A 13653-nucleotide genomic window follows, 5' to 3' on the forward strand; every position below is an offset into this window, starting at 1 on the left:
CTGTTGGATCCTGCCAAGTTGTTCACCCCATGCCAGTATGGAAAGTATACATAAAATAATAACAATGATGATATATACCTTGATATAAAAATTCATATATACATTATATATGAATATACATGCAACTGTGTGTGTGTGTGTGTGTAGGTATGTATATAAGTATATGTGTATGTGAGTATGTGTGTGTGTATGTGGTGTGTGAGTGTGTGTGTGTAGGTATGTATGTAAGTATATATGTATGTGTGTATGTATATATAAATATATATGTATTTGAGTATATGTGTGTGTGTATGTATGTATGTATGCATGTATGAATGAATGAATGAACAGGAATCCCCTGTGTTACAGGAATAATTCATTCCTGAAAATCTTTTAATTTGAAATCCCATGACACAAAATAAATTTTTCCATTATTATGAAGTGAGAATGCTTTCCAGCTGAATATTTTGGAAATGACAAAAACAATAACAATTACAAAAAAAAAACAAACACATCCACTTATTTTATGCATGAAAATAACAATGTCTAAGCATCAATAGTACAATATGGACATTTGAAGACAAGTATGTTAGGGAATAGATAAGAAATGTATTATCATAATAGGGTACATTCTTAGCACAAAAGACATTGATTACTGTGTGAGGGATGGTGGTGGAATGTTAGTTACTGGGAGGATGAGGGATACTTCTTTCTTGTTGCTCAACATCATCAACTGGAACTCGAGGGATGAACATCTAAAATTGTTAACTGTTTATAGTTAACAATTGTTAAATGATGATAATGAGTGTAGGAACTGAGCCCATCATAAACTCCTCTTGTAATTTTTATGTTACATTCATTATTTGGGTTGTTAGCAGCAAAAACCTGCAGATTTTCCTCTATAAGTATTAACCATTTAGTAGTATTCTTTGCAGTAAATTTAAGTGGCGTCAGTGGAATTTTTGTATTCTCATCTGTATTAACAGCTTGCTCTTGTTCTAACAGCTTCAACTCCTTGTTAGATAAACTTTCTCTATGGAACACTTGCAACTCAACCACACCATCTATATCATTTGCAAGTATCACATCTTTTTGAATTTGTTGTAGGCCCTTTGTTTCTGGAAAACTTGTAAAGTCATGGACAATGTCTGGTTACATGCTTTTCCAAGCACTATTCAAAAATGTGGGTTTCACTTTCATCACATGACTCAGCTATATTATCCACAGCATCCATTATGTTGAAATTCTTCCTGAAAGCTCTAACTGTAGGTTTATCCATCCTGTCAATAGCTTTTATAAGTTGTTTGTAAGTTTTTCTCAGATAATATACCTTGAAATTAGCCATCACACCTTGATCCATGGGTTTGAGCAAAGAAGTTATACTTTTGAGGAGATATTTGACTCTCACATTTAACTTTATCAGGTGGTTTAGTGCATTGTCTAAAATGAGCAATGCTTTGTTGAAGATATTATGTCTGGTACTTCGCCTTGCTACAGCAGAACAACAAAATGTTTGTAAACCACTCTTTGAAAAAGGCTCTTCATCATCTATGCCTTCTTATTTGAACAGCAAATCAGAAGCAAACTAAACTTTGTATAATTCTTAAAAGCCCTTAGATTTTCAGAGTGATGCATGAGTAGAGATTTCAATTTCATATCTCTTATGATGTTTCCTCCCAGAAGAAGCATCAGATGAGTTTGGAAAGCTTTAAATCCTGTTAATATTTCTTCTTGAGAAATAAAAGTTTTAACAGGTAAGAGCATTTATGAAAGTACAGTTTTATCAAAATTGTGTACTTGTTCTAGTGTGTAATCCCTCTTAGCAATCAGTTTTTCGCCTGCTCAGGATAATTAGTTAGTAACTACCTCTGTATCAGCACTGGCAGCTTCAGAAGTCATTTTAAAACCAACCTTTACTAGCCAGTAAAGGATTTTCATTAGAAGTTTCATGTACCATTGTCTGTAAATCGTCACACAAACAATTGGGTTTTTTTAATATATATAATCACCATCAAGCTTATCATTGTATTACTTTGAGTCTGATCCAAGATCCATACACTCAAGAGCAGTTCCATTATAAGTACCATATTAGGTCTATGAGACAATAAGATCTGAATAATTAACAGAGTAACTTCTTGAGCAACTGCCTTAATTTTTATCTCTATTGCAAGATTTAATGCTTTTGTAATGTGGCTGATTTTTATTCCCATATTAAGCCTTTTGAACATTCAAGTTTAATAACCAATGTAATCTCTTTGTGGTTCCCTTTTACACCACTGTTTTCAGTTGTTCTTGACTAGATTTCAGACATCTTGGATGGTAGGTATATCCAATAGTAGTTATTCACAGCAAATGTGTAGTAACAAAATAGCACAAAGAAGAACTCTTTTGCAAAAGCAAAAAAATCTCTTGTCTTGTTCCTATGGCTGTAAGAATAGAAATGAAAAAAGAAACTTGTGAAGGAGTGAGGTAATAGGATGTACTGTATAATTACAGTTAGTTGAAGGATTACCAAGTTCGTGGGCACTTCGCCTCTTGCACCTCTTACCTGAGTCATAAAATCTCTATATTCCACTGTCTATCATGCACACACACACACTGTTGTGTTGATATGCAATATATGTACCTACAGACACTGCTATGCTGATACTATTATTGTTGTTGCTGGTTGATTACTCAAAAGTTGGTGGGTTGGTAGTGGTGGTGATGGAAATGTTGTTGGTGTTTATATTGTCCTCCTTAACTGTATTGTTGTTGGTGTTTAGTCAATCCTTATTGGGCAATGACACATGGCACATTGTATGTCCACAATTGGATAGCTTTGTGGACTTGATTCTTGACAATAGGTGTATTTGGACTTCCAGCTTTTATAGTACTGCAACATTCGTCACCCTACCTTTCTATTTTATTGTGCCTAATCTGTGAAAGATCCACATCTCAAAGGCATTTATCTTCTTTTTCATTATTCTGTACATTATCCAAACTTCTGCCCTGTAGAGGACAATTAGCATAATATAACAGTATATACATACAAATGTATATACACATATATACATGTATGTATGTATGTTACAGTATGTTTGTTATATGTATGTATGTATGTATGTATGTATGTATGAATGTATGTATGTATGTACGTATTAGCAATCAGCCTTATGGATGAGCTGAATCCATGTCAGCAATCCTTGAATAGCTATGGTTGTACATCATCGATGGGAGTCATGTCAAGGGCATATAATGTATGCATGTGAATATATTTCATTTGCAGTGGATAGCTGAGCCTTGTTGGTACCACACATTTGCTTTGCTCCTGTTTATTGTAAATTGTTAAAGACATTTATATCGGTGAACATGAAGGATTATTTTAGTGTGTATGTATGTATGTTTCTGTATGTGCTTGTGTGTGTGTGTGTGAGAGAGAGAGAGAGAGAGAGAGCATATGAGTGTTTATGTGTGTGTTTGTGTGTTTATAAATGTTGATAGGATGTGTGATTGGGGATTTGGTTAATGTGTGTCATTTGATCTGCAATCAGTACCAATTGTGGCATATATCCTTTGAGATGCTTATTATATGTATATATTGTGTGAGTGTATATGATTTATGATTGTAATGTGCTTTGGAGTGAATTTAATGGTATATTTGGATATTGAATTGTATTAATGTGTATGTGTGATGATTTATGTATGTTGATTAGGGTCTATGGGATTGTATTCTTGACTAATAAATATATAAATGTATGTGTTGTTAATGCATAAATGTGTGCATATGTGTATTGGTATGTGTGTGTTGTATAGGGGCTATAGGATTGTCTTGTTGACTAGTATATATGTGTGTGTTTGTGTTATCTTCCTTGACTTAAGTGACAAGGAAAGAGGAAGTTTGAGAGTAGGTGGTGTATAGGTGTGTGTATATGTGTGTACTTAACACATGCTTTATCGTGTTAATATACTTGTATTTATGAATATATATGGATTTTTTTATCTTATCAATATATATTTGTGTGAGTGTATGTTTCTACATGTATGTTAGCTCTGCAGTTGTTGCTACCCAAAGTAAGTGGATAAATATAATTTTTATCTTCAGATATAGCTTCTTGCGCAATTCTGTAACAAACCATTTAACTGTAATGGATTTTTGGATACAAAATATATACCCATGCTTATTGTTTTCAAATATAGAAACAGACAAAAAATTCTCTGGTTTAATCTAATTTTTAGTTTAAATGCTTGTATGAATAAAGTCGAAGAGTTTTAGACAGTCTCACTTTATTTTGCATGAGAACGTAGATACTATAGAATCCCAAATAGAAAGTTTATTAAAGGTTTTTACTCTAATTGCCACAATTTTTCTTACTCTGTCAATTCCATGAATGCAATGTCATCATGAAGCACAGTTGTAATTCTATGAATTTTTGTAACTGTTCATTAAGCAGTTCTTTAGTGTCAGGACAATGTTGATTGGTGGCTTTCAATCAAAATCCTTTATGAAAGTGTCAGAAAATAGATTTAAAATAAGACACTACTTCCATAGACATTCATTAATCAATCAAAAGAGGGAAAATTATAACTTGCCTTTTTATATATATATATTGAAGTTAAAAGAAACTTGTGTTAGTAACTTTCATATAATTCAATCCATTCTCGCACCTGCTTACTAACATGGTAACAGCAGAAATAACCTCTGAGTTGTCATCTTTGCTCAACCAAAGAGTGATTAATATTATCACAGAATGGGCATCTTGAGTTCAAGAATTGATATTATTTGCAATTGTTTGCGTAAAGAGACATATTTGCCTTTGTTATTTTTCAAAAAACAGATCTGCTACAGAAAATTTTCAATGAAAATTTTCTGACACTATCATACTTTTATGTTTTCATTTCCATATTTGTTACATATCTTTCTTTTCTGCATCATATTGTAAACAATTTATTATGATTTATAAATGAAAAGGAAGATCTGATAGCATTTTGAAACGCAATTTTTTTTTTTATCACTATAATTAATCTATTACTAAGCTTTCTCATCTTGTTTGTTTCTTTAACCCTTTAGTGCTCAGATTACTCTGTCAAATGTAATACATATTTATTCAAATTGTTTTGAATTAATCATACTTCATCTCATAGCATTAAGATTTCAATGATGTAATTGTTTATTTTCACAATGATGTTGTAAGGTAGATGTGAGAGGCCAGATTGTACTAGTTTGAACATAAAGCATGTAGAATATTTAGGCCAGATATGGCTGGTTTAAATGCTAAAGGGTTAATATTAAAGTAATTTGCCTTTTAGTAATTGCCTTTAAAGTAATTTGTCTTTCATCCTTTCAGAGTTGATAGAATAAGTACCAGTTGAACACTGGGGTTGATGTAATCAATTTATCCCATCCCTTGAAACTGCTAGCCTTGTGTCAAAATGTGAAATCAATATTTAAGTAGTTTGGTATTTTGTGGTACTTCAGTATGAATAATGTTTTGTGAATGGCAGTATGAATGATATTTTGTGAATGGCTAAAACACCTGCAGGCAATATGAGTTTTCTGTTATTTTATTTTTCTAATTTCATATTTAGTTAATCTTGTTTTTGCATATGTAAACAATCAAATATCTCTTATTTATTGTTACACATACATTTGCAGAAATACTTCCTTTTTCTTTTGATATCTGAATATTTTTATTAATGATTACCTGTTTAATTTTCATATTTTGTTCTAAAATAGGAGAGTTGAAATTTAGAGTCACAAAATTTTAAGTGCTGATGTGTGTATGTGTGTGTGTGTGTGTGTGTGTGTGCATGTATGTATGCATATATGGATGGATCCATGCATGTATGTGAGTGTGTGTATGTATGTATCTATGTGCATGTGTGTGTGTGTGTGTGTGTGTGTATAGATATATGTATGTATGTGTACATACATATATAGAAAGAGATATATGGACAGTCACACAAACAGGAAGATAGATAGATAGGTGTGCACAGGTATACATATTAGAGTTTTACATGTGTAACATAGTGAGCTGAAAAACTTTCATTAACTGAGATTATTCTAAAAATTAGAAGCCAAAACTCTTTGGGTTCTTTCAAACCTAAGAAGAAAAAAAAGAAAAACTCCCTCCAAACAAGGGAGATAACTCCAAATGTTTATTCCAATTTTGGTAAAATAGTTGTTGCAAATTCATCTAGTCATTAAAATGATGTTGAAAGCAAGGGATATGTTTTCTTCTTGTCATACCTCCTTGGTAAGAATATTCAGCTCCTAGAAATGAAGAGAAAGTGGTGATGCTGAGTATGGATATCAACAGTTGTACTGAAGGAAAAATGCCGCAGATGAGCTTTTGGCATTTACATTATTCTCTCAAAAGTAAAGCTTATCTATTCACAAGGTGGATATATATCATATCGTATCCGGAGTACTCTGTGCGTTGTTTATTCAAAGGATAGCCCAAATCATATATATATATATATATATATATATATATATATATATATATATATATATATATATATATATGTGTGTGTGTGTGTGTGTGTATGTGTGTCTGTGTTTGTCCCCCAACATCGCTTGACAACCGATGCTGGTGTTTACGTCCCCGTAATCTAGAGGTTCGGCAAAACAGACCGATAGAATAAGTCCTGGGGTCGATTTGCTCGACTAAAGGCGGTGCTCCAGCATGGCCGCAGTCAAATGACTGAAACAAGTAAACAATGCGTGTGTAAATGAATGAATTACGTTATTGTATTTGAAGATGGAGTAGCAGATTTTATAGTTCAAGGAACAACGTTCAAATATCAACTTGACTAACTGTGAGTCGCACAGCAAAGAATTTACTGGTTGTCATGGAAACAATTTTTTTCCTAGTCAGATCCATGTCTCGGTGATAAAATGTTGATAAAGTGTTGTGTTATGTCTGTCTGTGCCACAGTTTCCGCATGTTAAATCAAGCAAAGATTGTCCACTTGCGTGAGTTAACGTGTGCACACGCGAAGTTAATGTTGTTATGCACGTGTGTGTGCGCGCGTTAGTTTATGTGTTCGTAGTGTGCTTGATTATATAAGCGCCTGTGTTGTGTGCGAAGAGGAAATATTGACACCTGAAACTAAACGATAATAATATATAGTGTTAAGGGAATACTGAATCGTTGGGGAAATAGCGGAGCTCTGGATTTAACATGCATTATATTTCATTTCACTCGGGTGGTTGATAAAATAGTTATCAGTGATATCTTTGTCCTTCCTCTCTTGCATAAACTGGCTTTGTTCTTAGTTATCTTTTTTAATCAACGTTTTATGTATGTGCATGGATATATCTTGTTTATCCCCAGGCGAACGCAATGTAAGCAGACCTATGATCAAAAGTATTCCAGCTGTCTATATTTCATGTAGTGAATCTAGGATTACGTTACGTCTCTATTTTTTCCCCAACAGTATGGTGATGTAGCGTGGAGGCGCAATGGCTCAGTGGTTAGGGCAGCGGACTCGCAGTTTCGATTCCCAGACCGGGCGTTGTGAGTGTTTATTGAGCGAAAACACCTAAAGCTCCACGAGGCTCCGGCAGGGGATGGTGGCGAACCCTGCTGTACTCTTCCACCACAACTTTCTCTCACTCTTTCTTCCTGTTTCTGTTGTGCCTGTAATTCAAAGAGTCAGCCTTGTCACACTGTGTCACACTGAATATCCCCGAGAACTACGTTAAGGGTACACGTGTCTGTGGAGTGCTCAGCCACTTGCACGTTAATTTCACGAGCAGGCTGTTCCGTTGATCGGATCAACTGGAACCTTCGACGTCGTAAGCGACGGAGTGCCAACAACAACGGTGTGATGTAGCTCTTATGTTTAGCGGATGGAACTACGACGTAGAGGCTCCTTCTTTGGTTCGTGGTGGCGTGTGTGATTTCAATTCCACAAAAGCCGATTTTTCAAGAAATCGGAAGTATATGTAAAATAAGAATTGTTGATATGGTCCCGTCCGAAGCCTGATAATTTTTGTGTTCGCGAAGAAGCATATGTGGTGGCTTTAATTGCTAGAAATAACTGAATCACACCACGTCTGAGAAAGTAAGGAAAGGACATATAGAACAATATAGTACCGGATATGTTTGGGGACAGCTGAAATACCTTTGATAAGCTTGACCAAGGGTTAAATAGCATCAACAGTTGATAGTTAAGCAAAGCAATGAAATAATGTAAGTGTGCGTGTAATTTATTTAAAGTAGCAAATATGACGCCACCAAGAGTTGCAATAAACCAATTATGGCCACTGTATTTGATGTAGTGGGGGGATATAATTATTTAATAAATAATCTCCCTGAAAACGAAATTCTGGTGAGGGAATTGTGATGCTTGGATCTGACAGAATAGAAAGAGTGAATATGTTTATGTTTATGCATATACACACATGCATAAACATACACCCATACTTCAAGCTATCCATTACATTGACACATATCGATCTTAACGTGTACGGGTGACAATTTCAGCCATATTTTGGCCTTATCAAATTTCTTCAGCAAAGCTTAGCCTTTCCTTATTTGCCAAATTAATAAGGCAATAACTATACTATAGTGGTGCACAATAATGTACACGTGTGGATATCCAAAATGTTCATAATGACTGTGACAAATTATTCGAAATATGTCCAGCGTTTTTGCCCAGATCAAATTAAATATATATTTCTTTATTGCACACAGGGGTCTTAACATAGAGGGGACAAACAAGGACAGGCAAAGGGATTAAGTGTGTAACTGGTACTTATTTAATCGACCTCGAAAGGATAAAAGGCAAAGTCGACCTCGGCGGAATTTGAACTCAGAACATAACGGCAGACGAAATATCGCTCAGCATTTCGCCCGGCGTGCTAACGATTCTGCCAGCTCGCCGCCCTAAATTAAATAAATATTAGCTATTCAGCAAACATTTTTTTTCTTCACCTTACTACATTAAACATGATAACCCTAACTTACTTATTTTTCGTGTAGATTGGTGTCTTTGGATAAATTGCCTAGAGTACATAACTTGATGAATTCTTATAATTAATAAAGCAATAAAGATGATCGGTTTAAGGCGATCATACTTTTTCTCAAATGCATTAACAACGTAAGAGAATCGGTTCGGAATGGAACTCAAAACCAGTCGCAATTCTTATTCGCTGAAGAGTGTGGCACGTGTAACTGCTACAAATATTCATGAAAGAAAATTAACCCCAGCCTCTTAAAAAAAAAAGGCTGACCTGATAAAAGCAATCAGTGAGTGTATTCTGTTTGTTTATAACACAGTAAATCGAATTTGTTATTTTCATATATAACATAAACATGTACATGCTTTAGAACATTGTCACTTAATAAGATTTTGCTGGCAAATTTTTAAATTAACATAAACATCTATTTATTTGAAAGAAAATTACCGGAGAACTTTCATCTAATTTTTCGAAATCTTTCTGTTAAAACTATTGAAATCATTGGCGTGGAATTTTTTTTTTGTCACTGCAACTGGTCGCACACCACAGGGTTTAACGGAACCTACTGAAGCAAGCCAGCACGCTCGCAGCATTACCACGGGTGATGGCTAAGACGTTGGGAAAACCAAGCGCTCCACGGTAAGGCGAGCTGACAATGTTGACAAGAACTTCGCGTTTAGTGGACCAGTCCTTCCAAACGTCTCAAATGCCACACGCTGGAAGAGATAATTCACTGTCAGGTCCTGATAATTCAGGGTTTTCTTCTGTTCCGCTACGGAAGCAGTGACACTCACATTAACTGCAGCATGTGGGAGGGAACAAAGGAATCACAAGACTGGCGTTCCAAATGAGATACCTACCTCTAATCCAGGAACAGAAGAGAAGACCATCTGGTCTTTTTTCATCGCTTTTGGATAACCCCGACGTCTCCAGGTCTGAGGGCCCGCTTAATGATTAGGTTTAGCTTGGTACAAGTGAAGCAACCAGCATTTAGGCGGCAAGACAGACCCTTTAGACCTGTGTGGTCGAGGAGCTACCACAGTGGCATCTCAGTCCCCTACAGACGTCAGCTACCACTTTGTATGCGATGGAGATGCGGAGTTCATCTAGACCGAGTAGACCCCCAATATTGGGCAGGGCATCAATAGGCAGGGCATCAATCCAGTCGCCCGAGAATTTTGCACTAGCTGAAAGTAGGCGATACCTTGAAAATGGATCAGATTGATAAAGGAGAGAGTTGAACGTGGCACCTAAACGTAAATTGTTCCATACTCTGTTTCCGTCTATCCTCCACTGTAACCGGAACTGACAAACCCAGCTCTCTCCACTGCGACAGAGCTTCATCCATCTTCCTGTTGGAATCAGTCCATATTGGAGAGGAGAGAATGTTACCTACCAAAGGGGAGCAAGCGTGGATGGAGGGGAAAATCAGGGAAGAGATAAAGACGAGCAGTTGCACAAACATAGACACCCAAACCGCTTGGTCACGGGAGTCTGGGGAGAGTTTGACATTGACCAAGCATTCGAGTTTCCTGAAGATTAGATCGTCAAAGTATTGGAGGGACGACAAGAATCAGTAAGAGGGACTAACTCTCAGAAAATGCAATAGCTTAGGAATTGATGAGTAGTTCCTAAGAATAAAATAAACCTTGGTGGAGTTCAATTACTTCAAGGTTTCTCAAAAGTTGTTCGAGGTTAGCCATTTTGGATCTAAAGATGGACTCGAAAGCTAGGTCAGTAATTAGGGCTCCAAGGGAGATTTTGTGAGGAATGAAAAGCGGTCATTCTCAGTAGCATTTGACCCTTAAAACAACGCGCTGTTAATAAGTACGTGTATTATATATTTCTTATAAAGCTATAAAATCCGAGATTTATATGGATCATTCATGCCCTTCTAAAGTACATTTGTTGCTGTTGTTTAGCTTGAAGTCAGCCCTGATTGAACACACCTCTGATATCAAAAGTATTCAAGCTGTGACCGCCTTGTCATAATTTCAGAAATAATGTACCCTGAACCTCATTATATAATGATTCCATGATTAAAAAAATGATAGTGTGTTTTGAGGGACAGATAGCTTCTATAGTTTACTTGCTTTACTATCAAGTAGAAGTTCCTTCACTGACTCGAGAGTATTAGTTATCTCAGGAAAACGAAATAACTAGTGAAATATTTACTCCACTTGTAGTAACCCTTTCTTTGTAACGCGCTTTTTCATTTTCTTTGAAGTTACAGCAATCCAGCAGGAATATAAAAGATTCTTTTCGATTATCACAAAATTAGAAAGACACTGTTCGAACCTTTAAATGAAAAAGAGTGATGGGTTGGTAGAATCGTTAAACGTCGGAAATAATGCCTTGCAGTGGTTATTAAGACTCCTTACGTTCTGAGTTCAAATCTCGTCGGGGCCAATTATGTTTCTTCCCTTTGTGATCAAAAGGTTAACATGCAGTTTAGCGTCTTAAAAATAACCCTAACCACAGAAGTAAATTGAAGTTTTCTTTTTTTTCTTTCCTTGCTCATGTTTGTATATTTTCTTCGGTTTTTGATTTATATTTTAATGCAGTTTTGTATTGTAATTGTATCATATACATACGAGTTATATATGTAATTATTAAATTCAAATCTTAATATTAAAAAAAAAGTTAGGTACCTAAACCTAACTCTAATCCTAACACTAACCCTAAACCCTAACCCCCTAACCCTGACCCTAACACTAACCCTAATCCTGACCCTAAAACCCTAACCCTAACACCCTAGTGAAAATCGTGCGGGTGTTAATCTGAAAAATTACCAAAAGTTATACCGTTATGCAGAGTTATGCTAGAAACTGGGAAGAACATCAGAACCGAATTATAATTATTTAACGTGAAAACAATGCATAAGAATGTACACATAATTTTTTCGTGATCTTTGAACCTATGTCGTCACATACGCTAATACAGATATGATGTTAATAAAGCATCACTCGTTCCATTGTCTCCCAAGTTCCTTCTTGACAAGTAGCTGTCGCTCCTCGATAGTCTGTGTATGGGTCCTCTCATCGTTGGATTATCAAAATTTAAAGAATGGTTCCACAACTTTGCGCTCTCTGTAACACCACCACCACTACCAACGCCCCCCCCCGCACACACACACACACACACACATCAAATGCGCCCCTGCTGGTATTCAACGCTGCATCGATGTACTTCAGCTGCTATTTCAGAAAGGCTTATGCTATCACTTGAAGATACTCTATAATTAAGGCCTGTGATTACGAAATCATGGCATTTTTCAGTGAAGTTTACTTTCACCTTTATATCGACTGTCATCGACTAACCCCCTCCTATTAAAAAAAAAAAATTACTGGCCTTGTGCTTAAATCAGAAACCATTAGTTTAAACATGTATGTTTCACAACCAAATAAATATCCGAAATAGAATCGTGATGCCAGATTTCGTTGTCGCCAGTCTTTACTGGAAGGCCTATTTGTTTCAATAGCTTCCAGTCGCTTATATAAGTGAAACATCCAAACTGTCACACAGTTCAAATTACTAGTCACTACTCATCACACAACCGCCCTGCAAAACAACTATGAAGCGTACAAGTTTCGGTGTAGCGGAACAAGTCTAAGGGAGATAATTCTTGTCTTAATAACACCAAGTTTAGAAATAGAACTGAAGACGAGTTGTGAATTCATTTTTAACATGTTCTCGTACAATCAAACATCAAAATGGTTTTTCGCTGTTGAATTTCTTCTGGGCGAACGACTAATAAATAAATAAATAAGTAAATAAATAAATAAATAAGGGGAAAGTTCATTGTATGATACCAAATTTTGTTCATTTTCAAGAGAAGTACCTACTAGTTAGTTTTTGATGTCTTTTTTGAAGAGTCAGATGTCAGTTTACATGAAAAGAAACAATTCAGGTATTAATAAGAAAAGTTGAAATTAATGCATGCAAGATTTCACAGTTTTAGTATCACTCTTTCATAGTCAGCCTGTGAACTTTTTCAGCCCACCCTTACATCTAAGGCTAGGTGATGAGAACCTAGACAAAATGCTTCATGTCCTGAGTTCAAATTCTGCCAAGGTTGATTTGCCTTTTGTCCTTTTGAGGTCAATAAATTAATTACTTGGTGAGCACTTGAGTTGATGACCCTTACCAAAAATTTTCAGGCTTTGTGCCTATAGTAGAAAGTATTATTTTATCTATGACAGCAAGGTGATAGAATCATTAGTGAGATGGATAAAATGCTTAGCAGCATTTCTCCTGGCTCTTTACATTCTGAGTTCAAATTCTGCCAAGGATAACTTTGCTTTTCATCCTTACAGAGTTGATAAAATAATTACCAGTTGAACAGTAAAATCAATGCAGTTGACTCACCCTCACCCCTAAAATTGCTGGCCTTGTGCCAAAATTTTAAACCATTATTTTATTCTAGATATTTGACTTTTGAATAAAAAGTAATTTTTTTTTTCATATATGTGTAGAACCATTATATAAATACTACCCTTTATGGTTTATAAATCTAAAAAAGTAAGCCAAAGGAAAAAGGAAACAAAGTGAAAAAGGAAATCAGTAAGTAAATAATCAAAATACAGGCATGCACACTCTATTCCCTTATACAACATACTAAAGGAAATTGGTGTGCCTCTCTAAAATTTTTGAGACACTCCAAGCTCATGGCATTACTGAAGGTGATTGGGAGGCTGAGGTGCTTTACAGCCAGGCAACCTCCC

At 35.6% G+C, this 13653-nt stretch overlaps 1 protein-coding gene and 1 long non-coding RNA gene across 3 annotated transcripts in view; one reads left to right on the forward strand and one right to left on the reverse strand.

Annotated features, from left to right (window-relative positions):
• Nucleotides 1-13653, forward strand: part of LOC106881802 (neurensin-1) — a 44955-nt gene that overhangs the window by 5462 nt on the left and 25840 nt on the right. The gene's annotated exons all lie outside the window — the stretch shown is intronic.
• On the reverse strand, nucleotides 336-10395 carry LOC149136067 (uncharacterized). Its single transcript, XR_016241526.1, has 2 exons — nucleotides 9790-10395; nucleotides 336-6232 (listed from the first exon to the last, which is right to left on the reverse strand). It is a non-coding gene; the product is annotated as an uncharacterized LOC149136067 (long non-coding RNA).

This window comes from Octopus bimaculoides, chromosome 4 (assembly GCF_046866305.1).
Source record: "Octopus bimaculoides isolate indiv1 chromosome 4, ASM4686630v1, whole genome shotgun sequence".
NCBI lineage: Eukaryota > Metazoa > Mollusca > Cephalopoda > Octopoda > Octopodidae > Octopus > Octopus bimaculoides.